The sequence below is a fragment of the Helicoverpa zea genome, chromosome 8 (assembly GCF_022581195.2).
Source record: "Helicoverpa zea isolate HzStark_Cry1AcR chromosome 8, ilHelZeax1.1, whole genome shotgun sequence".
In the NCBI taxonomy this organism is placed as follows: Eukaryota; Metazoa; Arthropoda; class Insecta; order Lepidoptera; family Noctuidae; genus Helicoverpa; species Helicoverpa zea.
The window spans coordinates 11,933,635-11,952,105 of record NC_061459.1 but is presented as its reverse complement, the minus strand read 5'-3'; the positions used below and the strand labels follow the sequence as shown (position 1 = coordinate 11,952,105).

At 35.7% G+C, this 18,471-nt stretch overlaps 2 long non-coding RNA genes across 2 annotated transcripts; both read left to right on the top strand.

Moving 5' to 3' along the window:
* The first annotated feature begins 908 nt into the window (after positions 1–908).
* Positions 909–2,065, top strand: LOC124632199. Its single transcript, XR_006984596.1, has 3 exons — positions 909–970; positions 1,277–1,412; positions 1,851–2,065. It is a non-coding gene; the product is annotated as an uncharacterized LOC124632199 (long non-coding RNA).
* Positions 2,066–3,476: 1,411 nt separating this feature from the next.
* On the top strand, positions 3,477–5,066 carry LOC124632833. The gene is made up of 4 exons (XR_006984679.1): positions 3,477–3,986; positions 4,060–4,137; positions 4,245–4,392; positions 4,872–5,066. It is a non-coding gene; the product is annotated as an uncharacterized LOC124632833 (long non-coding RNA).
* Positions 5,067–18,471: the final 13,405 nt, after the last annotated feature.

The following is an 18,471-nucleotide window of genomic DNA, read 5'->3' as shown; positions in this document are numbered from 1 at the left end:
TCATTCTTGGTTTCTGTCAAAACTTTCAAAATTCTCGTTGGACACGTATTTTATCAAAAATATATCCAATTGTTTTAGTAGTTGCTCTTATAGTGAATACGTTTATCTTCAACGATACTGCAACGTTGTACAACAAATATTTTATCGGCCTGGAATATAGTTTTAATATCGTGGTGTCTCCAGTAACAACTGACAAATACATAAACATGTACTTTAGCTATTACCATACAATCGATAGCATTTCTGGAGCAAAGAAAATCTATAAAAATTTGGAAAAGATTGCATTAGCTAGCGTGTTTTATGCATCTTCGTTCAGATCCTGGGCTTTTATTGTGATTTCTCGTTATAATGAAGCATTTTTCAAAGGTTTTGATAGATCCAATATTATTGAACTCGCTGTTATGTATTACGTTAATGATTTGTCAAAAATAACGACGCTTCTCTGCTTTACTCTACTTTATTTTCGAACAAAAGTGATGAAAATGGCACTAGAGGCTACTGAATTGAATGATGCCCTTCGAGATAGATTTGCTGTAAATAGGCTTATTCAAATGTCCGAAACAATCATTGACACATTTGAAATAGTTGCTCAGCCGTTGAAATTTACGGTAAGACCAATAATTAATCAGTAGGAATTACCTATATTAGTGTAATAATAATAATGGGGTCTAAGTCCGACTTCGGCCACGACGGCTGTTCTCATAGATGGAGATCAGCCAGCTGCGCAGGACATATTATAGTGCACAATCATTTGCGCAGACACAATTGCGTTCACTATATTCCTTCACTCTCAGTCCTATTGGCCTATGAGATATGAAATATATATAATGGTAAATGGATATGACATGGTATATATAAAAATAAGTTCATCGAAAAAGTAACTTTTTTTCAGTTGACGACGAGTTTATTTTTTACGTACTGCAAAACGTTCTACGAATTGAGTAAGAGATTAAGAAACTTAAGCGAACAGGTAAGATGCACATTGCATAATGTGTGTACCCTCAAAAATTGTACTTTGTGTGATAAAAGAGTTTTCTAACCTTTTTAATCATCAGTCGGTCTTGTAAGCCGATCCATAATCTTAAAAATGTTTTATTTTAATTAACACGCTTATTTATTAGCTACATTTGTAACTATGTATGTAGGAAAATCTTGGAATCTTAATTTAACCCAGTTGTCGGTCTTCGATTAGGATGAAATTCTGAACACGCTCTGAGTTCTGATGACAATACATGACTAGCATGTTTTTTTAAAACAATTTTTTAAATTATTCTAGCACGCGGTATTTATGGTGTTAATTTCTGGACACCCCATAACCTTTTATCTAGCTATTGCATTCATATTGGATATCATGACTGATAACTTAAAGGACATTCAAATAATTTGTTTTGAGAAATCCATGCAATGCACAAGTAAGTACCTGGCAAAAATTATAGTTTCAATGTTAGCAATTTATTAACTGGTATATTAATAAACGCAACAGAGTCGTCGGTCATCTTGGGTTAAAGATTCGAGTTTTTTTTTAATCATACTTGTGCCTGTCAGGCTGGCCACCCATGTTTAATATTGACATATTTTAAGAGTGGTTGCCAGATATTACAATCATAAGTATTGAAATTAAACTTCTGAATAAAGTGACCGGCGATGCTGACATCAGAATGGCCAGTGGTGTCATTCTGTAAGACTTCATTCTCTATGGAATTCACAGTACTCAAAATCTCAATACTACAATTAGACCGAGATATCGAGCGTCAAAAGTTCAATTGTTTTAAATTCTAGTTCAATCTTTCAGACACGATGTTATCGAAGCTTTGATTTTTTCTAACATTTTGTATGTATTTGTCGTTTAGATGAACGGGACCGATGTGGATTGGAAAAATTACTACTGTTACTCGCTCATCGTCCCCTACGTTTCACAATTTTGAGAATAAAACCAATTAGTATTCGACTGGTATTGAGCTGCTTGACTTTTGTCGCCATTAATGCAATCGCTTTAATGCAGATCAAAAGCTTTTACGTTTAGAAGATAAAAATATAGGTACCTATATATTTTTTTGTGTGGGGACTAACTTTTAATCAAAGTAGCGGTATGTATCTATTTATGTATCCGTGTCAATCATATAAATAGTACCTAATTTTCGTAAATAATTATTACTCGATTTTTTCAGGTTTGTTTTTTTCCAATTAATTTTGGATTAGATTTAAAGCTATATGTAAGGGCTTATTTTTAACCGACTTCCCAAAAAGGAGGAGGTTCTCAATTCGGCCGGTATGTTTTTTTTTTTTTTTCTATGTATGTACATCGATTACTCCGAGGTTTATAGACCGATTTACGTGATTCTTTTTTTGTTCGACGCGGAATAGCTGCCAGTTGGTCCCATAGTCATCAGGTCAGGATCTGATGATGGAAACCCTGAGAAATCGAGGGCAACTTTCGAAAGTTGTAAGCATACATAGGATTCAACTTTGACACTCATATGTATGCCTGATAGCACTATTCAACAGTGAAGGTTTGGAGCTGACCTGATGATGGAGACCAGAGAAGGTCGAGGGAACTCGACAACTGAGTCTGTAAACTACCGCGTGTTTGGGCTTATATGATTCGTATTGACGAGACCTTTGCAAAAGTGAAGGTTTGGAGCTGACCTGATGATGGAGACCAGAGAAGGTCGAGAGAGCTCGATAACTGAAAATGAAAACTACCTCATGTTTGGGCTTATATTCTTCGTATCAATGAGAACTTTCCAGTTATGTGGATAGTGACTATTCGTTTCACTGAAAAGCTCGAAATAAAAAACTTTTTTACAAAAAAAATATAACCGACTTCCCAAAACACTAAAAAGCAAAAAAAAAATTTTAGGTGCATCGGCCTAGAAGTCGGTGGCAAAATTAACTCATGGACATCCATTAGACACCGACTTCTAGGCCAATGCACCTAAAATTTTTTTTTTTTGCTTTTTAGTGTTTTTTAGGAATCAGTTCCTGTTTTACTATCAAGAAACTAGTTATTACCTAGATGGTATAGAAAACTCGCATATCAGGGACTTTTTATGCCAATTAATCATTATATCCTTCGAAGTTTCTCTAGTAATAAAATAAAGAATAGATACGAGTACTTAGGTATTAGGTCACCTAAAACAAATGCATGACTAACATTGTGTTCCATATTTAAAGAGAAAGCCATAATTTAAAACTTAAAAATAGTATCATAGTATTGACTCACGAATGAAAAAGTGTCCATTTTGTGGTTCTTTGCTTTACTGCAAGTAACGTCCACGTCCTCAAAAGATTTTTGAATTCGGAATATTTTCAGTTTAAAAAAGTGAACAATGTTTGAACGCCAGACAGTATGCAATATAAAACCTTTTGCATATTTGCGTTTCATCTTCGGTTTTCGTCAAAACCTCCCGTATTCAGCCGGCACTCGTATTCTATCCAAAGTATACCCGATTATTGTAGCTGGTTTTATATTACCGCGTATATTTTTTCGATCAGAAAAACTAGCAATAGTAAACAATTATTTAACGGGCTTCGAATACTTAGTTAACTTCTTGGTATCATTGTTTACGGCAGACGAATATCTAAATAAATACTGGACATGTATATATACTTCTACAAATAATGTCAAGAAACTCATGAGAAAAATGGAACTCTTTGCAAGATTATGTGTCGTTTACTCAGTATTTTTTAGAATTTATACATTTTCTGTGTTTTATCAAAATGCTCCGCCCGTATCTGCCTTCAGTTTTGAAACATTGGATATAGCTGTTTTGGTATTTTTGAATATTGCTAATGATATGAGAAGAATAATGACCCTTTTTTGCTTTGTATTACTTTATTGTCGAACAAGAGTTATGAAAATTGCATTAAACCCTATTGATTTTAATGATTCAATTCGAGACAGATTTGCTGTTAATAGAGTTATTCAAATGTATGAGGCGCTTGTTGATACTTTAAAATATATTGGATACCCATTCAAAGTTGCGGTATGTATTTATTTTGAGTCTGTAAATATACCTACTAAAAAAACAGTTATTGTAGACATTTTATTGTTTTCAGGTTACATCTTGTTTGATTTGTTCGTTATTAAAAACAATTTACGAATTGACTGCAAAGTTATTACGTATTAAGCAATATGTAAGTTGTTTTTTTCTCTTGCTTCTTTGGAGATAAAATCACGATCTTCTATCGCCTGTCTATACCTAAAGATGAATAATTAGATTTGTATTGGATTTTTTTTCTAGAATGAAAGCAATATAAATGTGAATTGGATGTTGATATCTGGACAACCAACATTGTTTTTTATAACTCTGGCACTGGTCATGGACTTAACCGTTGACCATATTACCGATATCCAGGTTATTTGTGCTCAGAAAATTATGATGTGTAATAGTAAGTATTAAGTGATATAATAATATTAATCTTTGTACATAAATGGAGTTGAAAATTGCTTTGTTTGAAAGTTCTTCTATTGATACAATTTTCATTTTTATTAAGACTATTTTTTAATTTTAATAGGATCGTTGCGCTGTGTATCTTTTTCTTCTTCTTAGCGTTTATCCCGTCTTGTGACGGGGTCTGCTCTCCGTATCTTCTTCTTCCACTTCGCTCTATCCTGGACATCTTTCTCTTCGAGCTGTGTATGACTTATTTTATAGTGTATCACTTGCGTCCCATGGACACTACTTATGTACCTGAATAGAATTAGCTATTACCACCGGAGGATAGCATAGCATTTATACAGTGAATGATTTTTTCAAATCGATCCTGTAGTTTCGGAGCCTTTGCGTACAATCAAACAAATGATTGCTACAATCACATATGAGACTGAGTCTTATCAAAAACTGCTTCAGAATTATTATTTTTTGTAGATGAACGTGATCGTTTTGGAATGGAAAGATTACTAAAGTTACTTGAACACCGTCCACTACGTTACACCATTTTACGATTAAATCTTATCAATCTTCGTTGTGTGCTGAGTAGCCTGTCTTTCTTCACCATTAATATAATTGCCGTACTGCAAATAAAGAACTTCTACGCTTAGATCATCATCATCAGCCATTCAATTGTCCCATTGCAAGGCACAGGCCTCCTCTCACACAGAGAAGGATTGAGTGTTAATCACCACATGCGCTCAATGCGGATAATCTTAGATTATATAATAGAAAATGATATTATTTGTAATTTCATTGTATTTAGCACTACTTTTTGTAACACGGTTGAATTTTGTGTGAATCAATGTAAGCACGTATTAAAATTAAATGTAAAAAAAAAACACCGAATGGATTTTTAATTTCCAATACAGAATATTACCTACGGGAGTTCAATATTTACGTACTAGTCAAACTTATAAGTTGGTATAATATTCTTTTATGGTAATAGCTTTATTTCAAAGTCCTAAGCACACAACCATAAAGTCCTTATAGGATTTTCATCTTGTTTTGGATTAGAAGGTCACATTTATGATTTGCATGTCATAGAATTTTTATAGTAGTTTCAAACGCGTAAAGGACCTTTTGGTTATTACGTTTAAGTAATTGCATATGTTCGAAGAAATCTTTTTTTTTACTTAGTTATTTAATGTGTTTGTTTCTAGTATGCACTTGTAATGGACAAGCATATAATCCTACTAATATTATAAACGCGAAAGTTTGTATGTATGGATGTATGGATGTTTGTTACTCTTTCACGCAAAAACTACTGAATGGATTTTAATGAAACTTTACAATAATATAGCTTATACATCAGAATAACACATAGGCTACAATTTGTAAACATATTGTTCGAAATACTAAACCTGCGCAGACGAAGTCGCGGGCACCAGCTAGTAAATTATATTGTCAACACACTTCTTTAACATTTTTACGAGCACATGGTAATGGTATAAATGTACCACCAAATAATGTTTATATGTAATGCTGTTGTGTGATGTATCCAAATAAATAGATAGATAAAGAGTTTGTTATTTGAAAACCCAAATTAAAACACCTCTTGCCTATAATTATCTTCTCACAGATAAAAAACACATAGTTTATCTGATGTGCAGCAGTACAAAGCTACACTAGATGATGCAAGAATCCTAAGGTTTACATCCAGTTTGTGATATAGAGGCTGTAGAAAGATCTGAATCGGCTTTTGTTCTGAAAAGACAAAGGCCTGTAATTTGTACATCGATGACTAATAAAAGAAGTTGACAAACAACTAATACAAAAGGTATTATTATATTCATTAATAATACCTATTCTATAGCCTCATTTCTAATAAATGGTGTTCCTATGATAGATTTCGTACATCATTAGTTTTACTGATTCCTTTTCAGCAAAATTCAATTCAGAATTCAGAAGACCAAAAGTAGCCTAGACCATCACTTTTAGTCATTGTATGGGCTATGTAACACTGATGTGATAATTTTTCCTTTGACGCTCTAATAAAGTCCTCAGTTTTATAAAAATAGTAGAAATGCATTAAATTACTTACAGATAGCATTTGAGGTGTTTCAGTAAATTAACACCAAAAAGTTGCATATACATATGTATGTATACTTTTTTAAGTTATACCAAAACATTGTTACAAAAAAGCTTGCAACTACCTTACACCGTATGTTACAAGTTATATCAAGCGCAGGTGGTTCAAGCTCAAATGATACCGCAATAACACTAAAATAAAAGGAACCTATTGCATTCCCCTGAACTGACACTGATTCCCTTAAAGCCATAGACATAAAGTCCATTATTGCGCAGAAAGTACAAAATTATTGTACACTTTGAGGTATTTTTATTGTATTCGCAATTTTGTCGATGTCGTTCTCGGTTTTCAATGTAATGTCTTGGAAAATGTTTGCACTGAATAGTTACTGTATCCTTTCTATGCTGATATATTTGTATGTTGGAAAAATAGTTCTTGGTCGTTATAATATTTGTATTTTCATTTAATGTCATTGACTTGAGTGAGATAGCGTTTAACATGAATTTGTGTTGGGATAAACGTACTACTAGTACTAGTACTTCATACCTTTATAAATTTTTCTTGCATTCATCCTCCGAGCCTTTTTCCCAACTATGTTGGGGTCGACTTCCAGTCTAACCGGATTTAGCTGAGTACCAGTGCTTTACAAGAAGTGCTGCCTATCTGACCTCCTCAACCCTGTTACCCGGGCAACCCGATACCCCTTGGTCAGACTAGTGTCAGACTTACTGGCTTCTGACTACCCGTAACGACTGCCAAGGATGTTCAATGACAGCCGGGACCTACAGTTTAACGTGCCATCCGAAAAACAGTCATTGGTGTCTAAGATATACTTAGAAAGTACATACAAACTTAGAAAAGTTGCATTGGTACTTGCCTGACCTGAAATCGAACCCGCGCCATCATACTTGAGAGGTTGGTTCTTTGCCCACTAGGCCACCACGACTTGCATAAATTTTTCTTGCAATTCCCCCCATAATTTGTAGCAATTGATCCATAAATCCACTGCGGTAGGCAAGGATATGTTCCACCCATGTAACTACAATGATAATTAACCAAACCATAACAAACATAATTCAGAGTTATAGTACATACTGTACTGACGCTTAGTGTTACTAAATCGGTAAACCCATGTGATTCTTTTTTTGAAACTTTCCCAAAATAAAAATCATTGTATAAAAACTACAAAACTGAATATTTCCTGCCACAAAAATAAAATAAAAACTGACAATTGAAAAGCCATAACATTCAACGTCCGTATTTTCGCTTCAAATATCAAAGACAATGTCTGTCAACCAAAATGCTCGCTATACCTGAAGTTTTGTTTTCAAGTGAGCTCATTAAGGACACTCTTTTTGCACGAAAAATCCCATCCCATCCCATAAACTTGAATGTGAAAATCGGGCCAAGTCCACAGGATACATTTCAATTTGAAAAATGTCAGCCTCGTTGAAAGTCACTGTTGGTTCGCTTAATATTGATTGTACCTATTTACTGTTAATTGAATAAACCAAAAATAGCTTGAATTATAGTATATTTTATCATTTGCTTTAAAACTATTTTGCTTACCTGAATAAAGTAATTTGACATCATTTAGACTGCCAGCACCATCTATTGAGAAAAATCGCAATTGGGCGATGATATAAACAATTTAATAACTTCCCTGTCCCATGAGTCATATACAATACACACCGATTGTTTAACTATTGCACCTACATCGTGGACAGTAAATTCATTAAAAATAACCCGCACATGAATAGCCATTTTGTCTCTTTTATAAAATAAAATTCTGCTTACTGCTCACAAAAAATAAACTTACACTTTGAACTTGGCTGTCACTCTGCCATGCACCCTATTTGTACCGACGTCCCACTAGAGAGATGTGTTCGAATAAAGCCTACTTACAAACGAGAGCTGTAATTAGTACTTAGCAAAGGCACCTAGCTGATAATATGCTTACAGGGAAATAAAATCCGGGTTCAAATCTAGACTTTAATGAGGCAGCCGGAATTTGAAGAGTGAGTTTATTAATTACTAGTAATTCTACCAGCAACTTTATCCGGAACTACTTCATGCACCTTTATAAAAAAGTTTATAGCCTGTCTCGATAAATGGGCTACCTAGCACTGAATGATACCAGATACGAACTCATTTAAGAAAACAGTTCTATATTTTAATTTATTATGCAGTTTGACAGGTTTATGTTTTTTGTTTTAAATTATGTATTTCTTTTATTTTAATGAGACGAGTTTGATGGTGATCTCTTAGTTTGTAATTGAAATATGAAATCGTTGACACTATGTGTAAATATGATTAAGGCCATTCGTTTAACGACAATGAGGTAGACTGTAACTCTTAAATTACAGGTAAATTGCATGAACAATTGAAGTAGGGACACTTCATTCTATATTGTAGTTAAAAATATAAAATATACCCTCATAGATCTTGTTAAGAATATTCTGCCGTTATTTCTGTGAACACAGGAATGCTTTTCAGTTTACAAGCCAACGGAATTTGTGGTCCCGTGTAGGATGTTATTGAGTGAATAACATGTGACCAGAATATTTTCGACGGCAACCGCTCGAATATTTGCATAGCTCTTTCAAGAATGAATATTGAAGTGGACAGTTACGTATTTTTGTTAAAACTGTGCGATAGTATGATATATGTATAAGATGGCTTTATGTGTAACGGTTCTTTGATAAGATAACAACATCATAAGCTACTAAGATATACCTAACGGTAATGATCTAAGATCATTTTAAAATCTGGTGCTTACAAAAAAATGTGCTAGTCAAACTGGTCCAACTAGATGCTAATCAAGTTTTTTAATTCCAAAATACCACAAAACTGCGTCAGTAGATAAGATACAGGTACATGAAATACATTTTCTAACAATTAATTTCCTGTCTCACAGGGCTTCACAATAAGGACGAAAACCACTTAAAGTTTAAAGGGACACTTCAGAAGCGTCAAACATTGTTATAGCAGAGGAAAATCACAGCAGAATCTAACGTGATTTAAAATTCATTCGCTGAAGCCTTCCGGAGTGTGCACCCCTCCCTAACTGGCATCTAATCACGAGGTTTGAGTGTGTGCACATCAAGTAGCTATTCAAGATCAAAGTCGACGCCTCTAACTACCCTCAGGCTATTGGGGACACGGAAATTTATTAGTTCCTTAAAGGGGGCCCTGGCTTCCGATACACCATTATTCTTCAAAATTCCGTCTTCAGAAACATAATCCCTTTGAAGGTCTAAAATAAAAATGGCTTCGAGATTTCCTTAATTAAAGGTTTGAGAGTCGCTTTGATGTTGGCTCGGGAGAGGAAAAAATACGGACGCGGGTCGGGTCATGTGTGGTTTTAAACACAAGGGAGTTGTTTGTGGTGTGTTGTTGTAACTTTATGTAAATACATGTTGTGTAGCTCTGCTTACGTTACAAAAAATCTAGGTATGAACAGTTATAAGAATTCACATAGCGTCAGAATGGCAAACATAATAAAACTACGAAATAATAAAAAAAAATAACGAAATCTATTTATTAATTTAAAAATATTGATTTAACTTTTTCACATAAGCAGGTAACCTGGGCATTTTCACTTTACGATTGGGTTGCAGTTGAATTGTATGTACGGTAACGTTGTCTTCATTTACAAAGTTGATGTCCACTCTTGAAACTTTGTAGCTGTTGTCTTGAGTTATTTTTTCAACTACTTTCAGGTAGTTGGCGGGTGGAACGCGACCCGGCGATCGGGCTGAAATCAAATAATGTTATTTGTAACATCTTATCACATTTAAAGCAGTGAAATCGTTCTAGAATATACAACGTTTTATCTCTATAGCTTTATTCGTTTAAATTGATATAAATTCATTGTTATTTTTTCAACTATGCTACGTCGGCTTCCAGTCTCACCAGACGCAACTGAGTGCCAGTGAACATTTTACATGGATGACTTCTTCTCCGACCTCCTCAACCCAGTTATCCGGGCGATCCTACCCTTAGTAAGACTAGCTATAATGGTAGTCAAACTTTCGGGCTTCTGACTACGCGTAACGGCTGTCTAAGCTGTTCAAATGACAGCCGAAACCCACCAATTTATCGTGAACTCATCATGGCCACGGACCGGCCGCGCCAAGTGTTGCTTATTTATTTACAGTGTACACAATTTCAATATAGCAATAATCATTTTCCCACAAAACCGGTATAGCGGTTAGACTGTGAGTGTTGAGCCGCATTTGTTTACAAACATACATTTTATATGCTAACAGTACCTATAACTATTCGCTCATTTTATAGAGGTACTAGCTTCCGCCAGCGGCTTCGCCCGCGTCGTGTGTTGATAAAAAGTAGCCTATGTGTTAATCCAGGGTATCACCTATCTACATACCAAATTTCAATCAAATCGGTCCAGCCGTTTTTGCGTCATTGAATAACAAACATACATCCATACATTTTCACAAACTTTCACATTTATAATATAAGAAGGAAAGTAGGATTTTTTTTTATAAACTTAAAGAGTCGTATTTTCCTTTCTTGTCTGATGTCTGCCGGTAAAGTATTGAGCACATTATGGTACACATTTTTTTAAAGTTTTATCGCCAAAACAATTATGAACCTTCGGAAAATTATATTTACTGGCGGGGATAGACCGTGCATTGCGTGTATTTGATACAATAGATAAGCTTTGCTGCTGTGCTGTTTTATGGCTAAAAGATATTTTTTTTTTCAATGAACCAGTGAGATTTTACATATTCTAAATAATTTCCTGTGAATTGTTCCTGTGCTTAACCTTTTGACCGACAGACAGTTACTTAGACATGGGCTATATTCATTAAAGACATAACATGGTAGAAAACAATTATTTTTAATTTATAACTTCAATCTGGAAGTCCACGGATTTCACCAGCAATCACTGGTTGAAAATATTATGTAAACATCACCATGAGTATGATACTTATAAACGTAAAAAGAGAAACGATATAGAAGTTAAAGATACGCATAAAAACTAAAAACTTTGGCAGTTCGATAAAAACGTGAATGAGCTCAACAATCCCTTTCAACTTTACGTGTACTTTAAGTGATTTAGGTAACTTATTCCAATAGCGCTAGTCAGAAATGAAGTGAAATACGCACCTGGTCTCGTTGACATATTGTAAATAACTTCATCTAATTCCCTAGGTACCATGTCTACAACACTTTTATTTACATACAAAATGTCCGAAGCATTGTCAGAAAACCATTTCGGTGTGATGTGTAATAATTGCCTTTTATCTTTCGAAATAGGTTTTGAATCACCAATCAACATAATTAAACTTAGAATAAAACCAACAATTATTATACGAGAGTTATGAGAAACGATCATGCTTGCCACAGACTGCACTCTGACTGTGTTTTTCGAGTAGACTAACGTCACAAGAGGTTTTTGTTTTATATTTATTGTTTGTGAAAACACTATTGTTGAAAGCCATTAGGAAGTAAACAAGTTTAGTTTTGATAACAGCTGACGCATGTGAAAGATAGAAACTATACAGTTTATGAAGTCATTGATTTGTTAGATGTTTTCTGTATTACCTAATTCTTTTGTACAATTGTAAGTATTGTGTTTGTGAACGGTTTCATTGAGTTCGAGTAATTATAATACAGTGATATGACTGAAATAATTCATATTTTGTCGTCTCTGACGAAAGATGTCCACTGGTGGATAAAGGCCTCGAGGAATTGTATTACTGTTTGCCTTAGTAGTTTCACACGAAGTAACCGCTGAAATCCTGGTTGGTAAATAAAAATTGTAGATAAAAGGCAGTTTTGACAGCTTTAAAGATATGTCTGCTGAGTGGCTATGATCAGCAAGAACGGTGTATTTTCATTGGTGCAGTCTAGTTTTGCACTTTACTTGCTCTCAAGTATGAGGGCGCAGGTTCGATCCCAGGTCAGGCAAGTACCAATGCAACTTTTCTAAATTTGTATGTACTTTCAAAGTAAATCTTAGACACCATTGACTGTGTTTCGGATGGCACGTTAAACTGTAGGTCCGAGCTGTCATTGAACATCCTTGGCAGTCGTTACGGGTAGTCAGAAGCCAGTAAGTCTGACACCAGTCTAACCAAACGGTATCGGGTTGCCCGGGTAGCTGGGTTGAGGAGGTCAGATAGGCAGTCGCTTCTTGTAAAGCACTAGTACTCAGCTGAATCCGGTTAGACTGGAAGTCGACCTCAACATGGTTGGGAAAAAGGCTCGGAAGATGATAATGAGTTTTGCACTTTTCTTGTTCCCTCCATAGTAAATAGCAGAAATATGATAGACTACTTACGATTTTTCCGCTTGATGAAAGCCTCCATGAGAAAATGCGCCATCACCAAACGTTGGGGTATCGAGAACTACTATCCCAGTACTTCCATCTGTAGCATTGGAATTTCCATAATTTGAGGCTGAAAGGAGACATTGGATGGTTTGTAATATTTTATTTTGTAAAAAATCTTTAAACGTAAAAGTTACAAGTAAAAGACTTTTTGCAGCCTTGACATTTTAAAAAGGATACTTTAATGAACTGTGGGACAGGAGCACTGCCTTAATTCTAAAAATAAACAAATTAATTTTTATAATTACCTTAAATATTTTTCAACATTATTCTAAACCGAATCAACTATTTTGGGATATGTTATATTCTACACGTATTAGAGATACAAAAAAATCGAATTATCAATTCAATGACCTTTGATATAAACCTGATAAAAATTTTAAAACATTATATTTATGTAATATACTGGCTGCATTCCACTATTAAGTCATCATCTGCCGAGGTTTTTCCCAACTATGTTGGGGTCGGCTTCCAGTCTAATCGGATGCAGCTGGGTATCAGTGTTTTATAAGAAGCGACTGTCTATCTGACCTCCTCAACTCAGTTACCCGGGCAACCCGTTGGTAAGGCTGGTTGTCAGACATACTAGCTTTTTACTACCCGTAACTACTGTCATTTATTGGGAGTCAGCACAACATGTTTCCTATGTAGTTTTCTAATCTAGACGTTTCCCTCTCTTTTCTAATAATTTACAGATACTGGCAGTAGATCCCACTGGACGCGGGCGAAACTAGTTAATTATTATATGTATAAATAAGATCTTAAACGCACCTGGTTTGGAGAAGGTTAGAGCAACAAGAGTGAAGAAGAATATCACAACGAAGCGAGACATGTTGCCTGATAGATCACACAATACTAGCTGTAATAATGTCAAGCTAGTCTTATATAATTATGTCAAATGTCAAATTAATAACTGGTTTTTTGTATGTTTTTTAGAGTTCGGTAAAAAGGGTAAATGGGGACCCTATTGTTAAGATTTCGCTGTCCGTATGTCGGTCAGTCCGCTATAACAATAAATACTGAAAATAATAATAAAATAAATATTATAGGTGGCTCCTATCAATCAATGAATCAATTAATTTATTTCTCATCATCAAAATACATGAATTTATTGGATACATGTTGCTTTAAACGTAGAGACTGGTGTTTGAAGTACGTTAGTCTTGTATTACAGAACACCAGGCTTACCCTCAGCCCAAACCAAAATCTTAAAAATATTGAGATCAAATTATGAGAAAAAATATACCTAACATACAACAAACGTGATTTGTGATAGATAATGGTACGGAATCTTCGTGTGCGTAAGTCGTGGTGGCCTAGTGGTTATAGTTCGGCCATTCAGAGAATGCGTTCCTGACACGTCGCGATTGAACTGACGACGTAACTTTGCAATGGCGTTGCAGTTACGATAAAAATATTTTTGCTGGTTGTTTACCGTTTTAACAATTGAGGAGCATTAAAACAACATTATTATATCAATAATCAATGAATGTTATTACGTCGTCAGTTCAATCGCGACGTGTCAGGAACGCATTCTCTGAATGGCCGAACTATAAAGAACCAGCCTCTCGAGTATGAGGGTGTGGGTTCGATTCCAGGTCAGGCAAGTACCAATGCAACTTTTCTAAGTTTGTATGTACTTTCTAAATATATCTTAGACACCAATGGCTGATAAAAAGGTGAAGGAAAACATCTTGAGGAAACCTGGACTTTATAGTCTGAAATCACCAACCCGCATTGAGCAAGCGTGGTGATTAATGCTCAATCCTTCTCCGTGTGAGAGGAGGCCTGTGCCCAGCAGTGGGACGATAAAAAAGGCTGTAACAGAACAGAACAATCTTCGTGTGCGACTCGCACTTAGCCGGCTTTTTATTAATTTATTTGTCTAGTGATTTTTTTAAATATCAACTTAAAATAACGCCTTTATTTTTTATAAAAACTATATTTTATAGTAGAGTACGAGTAGTTGGATCTTCTCCATGAGGTCCGCTCTATGGAACCATGGACCAGCTTTAATCGTTCCATGAAAATCGGTGAAAGGTGTATTAAATATGATAAAATAAAATAAAATTATTTAAAAACCTTTGACTTTTGAAAGATTGAGAGATAAACGTGAAACCGGTATTATTAAACAATGACAAAATGAAATTTAAATAGTAAAAACAATATTTTGACAAAAGTTACTCTTAGTTACTCTTCATTGACGTCAACAGGGATTGAGCCCAAAGATAGCTTTTTGGTTACTAAGAGTATAAAAAAGTAGTTTGACTGGAGTCCTATCTCTAAAATAAATTAACAAAAGTAGAGTCGAAAGGTTAAGATTTCATTCTTTTCCTCAATGTGTAGTTTTTTTTTTTAAATAACACGACAAAAATTATACAAATGTCATATGTTTAAAAATCAACTTTTTAAAATCAACATGAAACGGAATAAGAATAACAATTTTAATCGAATGCTTATTAACAGAATCAAAATATGCAATACAGAATAATGATAATAGTCTAGCGAAACATTAATAACACAATTAGAATTAGAGTATTATGTTTCTTTTTCCCTGCGGCGAGATTACACTAAAATTGTTCGCTCCCCTACCGTTGTGGGTTAGCTGCGGTGAGGGAGTGTCAGTCTCTTACTGACTAAAAACCGTCGTGTTCCGTCGTAGGCCTTTTATGCACCAGTGCCGCGGTAACTCTTTCGAACAATCCCGCAGCCCCTCAGACCTTGGCGCTGCTGGGCCCCGCAGGGGTCTGTTGTCTATTAACTAGACATGAACGATGAGCCACCCGAACTCACCGCCCACAGACCCATACTATTGGTTCGCGGCCAAAAATGTACCTAGGAAGCGTCAGCGTCGGCGCAAGAGTGGAACTTTGCTACCTTATATTCGCGCACAAAAGTTGCAATTTCACGATCAATAAATTATCTTCGTTCAACTTGCACTCAAAACGGGTTTGTTCAATGTGTGTGAATAAAGTTGTTGTGTCACTATCCTTACCAAGGCCAATATAACGAGCCTTAATAAAGAACAAAAAAACTGCTGTAGTATGAGTGATTAAAGTTATTGCACCAAGGAACGTTGCAGTTATGAATTTAGCTATTTGACAAATTGGGCATCTGTTCTTACAAATATTGTCTTGAAGCATTCATCATCCTCCGAGCCTTTTAACAAACTATGTTGGGGTCGGCTTCCAGTCTAACCGGATTCAGCTGAGTACCAGTGCTTTACAAGAAGCGACTGCCTATCTGATCTCCTCAACCCAGTTACCCGGGCAACCCGATACCCCTTGGTTATCTTGTTTGATTATTGGTTGTCTTGAAGCATTGTTTGTCCGAAATTAGCTACAATTGCCTAACATACGCTGCATATGCGTGGGTTGTCAAAGGCTTCAACTTATAAAGTGCGATTATATTTGGAGAGAACTGTACCTGCTAACTCCTACATAAACAACATCGGTTATAACAAAACTACATTCTGCAAAATACATGTCGTCGTCGTCACAGCCCAAAAATGTTAATAACTAAAAAAACGCTTCGTAAGCTTGAGGAAAAATACTAACTAACCCCAAATGAGCACGTGTAGCTCATTTTAAAATCAAACCATAGGTGAAGGAAAGCTATCCATGGTTTTGTGAACTCTGAGAAACACTTCATACACATTTCTCAGTTTGAGACCACCCTGAAATATAAATAACTTAAAAATAAACACCTTATCTTTTTTCACTGGCATTTACGTCGGGCCTATATAAGGGTACTTGAATATCAGGAATACTAGTACAGTGTGGACAGTCAAGCAAGATGTCACGTTTTGTAGTGATCTTGGGTTTCGCTCTTCTTGCTCAAACGTTCGCTAAACCAGGTGCGTATTTCACCTTACTCATGTAATAAATATGAAAGCTTATTTGTGTGTTAATTTCTTTTCTATCTAATCTGAATAAATTAGTATAGAGATGATTCGCTAAAACCTACCTACTGGTTAAAGAACCAGCCTCTCAAGTACGAGTATAAGGCCTCAGCCTCGAATTTTGCGGGCAGCGGGGCGGCAGCGGCGGCGGCGCGGTAGCGGCAGGATCTTACGCGTATAATCAAAGGGACTGGCCCTCGAATACAGCGGCGCGGGAGCGGCGCGGGCGCGGGCAACGAGCGGTGCGCTCCGGTCAAGCGGTGACCGCCCGCGCCGCCGCCGCTGCCGCCCCGCTGCCCGCAAAATTCGAGGCCGAGGCCTTAGGGTATCGTTTTGAGTCAGGCATTTAAGTACCTACCAATGTAACTTCTTCTAGTGTATCTTAAAATGGATATAATTGGGAAGAAAATTTTGCATAATTTTATTATAAAACCTTAAAGGGACAAACAGTTATAGACATTTATTGCCAATTACGATCAGATCAAAAACATTTACACATCTAGTGTTTGCCTGTCAGATTCTTTGTGTTATGATTGTATCGTGAATTATGATCGAAATAATTGGTCTTCGCAGCTACCAATTATGGAAATTCTATGTCATCTGGAACTGGGGACTCCAGCATAGAATTAGCTGACAACTCGAAGTTTGGTGATGGGGCATTTGGAAGCGGATCACAGCTACAACAGCCACAGCAACCACAAACACAAAGACCGTACGTAACTTATCCAGTACTAGCCGTTTTCCCGCGGTTTTACCCGCGTCCCGTGGGAGCTACTGCCCGCACCGAGATAAAATATAGCCTATGTTACTCGCAGATATTATAGCTTTCTAATGGTGAAATAATATTAATAAATCGGTCCAGTAGTTTTTGAGTTTATCCATTACAAATAAAGAAACAAACAAAGTTTTCCTCGTTATAATATTAGTATAGATGAATTAAATGTAGCAATCCGCCCCGGCTTCGCACGAGATAACAGTATTTCCCCACTATTTAATGGATGTTGTTATACATATAAACATTAAGCGCTGGTACTCAGCTGCATCCGGTTAGGCTGGAAGCCAATCCTAACATAGTTGGGAAAAGGCTCGGGGATGATGATGATTATACATTATAAACCTTCCTCTTGAAACACACTATCTAATAAAAAAAACTGCATGAAAATCGGTTGCGTAGTTTTGAATATTTAAAAGCGTACAAAGGGGCATAGGGATAGAAAAAGCGACTTTGTTTTATACTATGTATAGATGATAAAACATGTTTTCCAAAGTAAAGGCCGATCATGGAGAACAAAAATTAAACCGACTTCCCAAAACACTAAAAAGCAAAAAAAAACTATTTTTAGGTGCATCGGCCTAGAAGTCGGTGTCTAATGGATGTTACTAAGTTAATTTTGCCACCGACTTCTAGGCCGATGCACCTAAAAATAGTTTTTTTTTTGCTTTTTAGTGTTTTGGGAAGTCGGTTTAATTTTTTTGTAAAAAAGTTTTTTATTTAAAGCTTTTCAGTGATACGAATAGTTGTCACTATCCATACAAGTGAGAAGTTCTCATCAATACAAAGAATATAAGTCCAAATACGAGGTATTTTACATATTCAGTTGTCGAGTTCCCTCGACTTACTTTCTCTGGTCTCCATCATCAGGTCAGCTCCAAACCTTCACTGTTGCAAAGGTCTTGTCAATACAAATAATTTAAGCCCAAACACGAGGTAGTTTACATATTCAGTTGTCGAGTTCCCTCGACC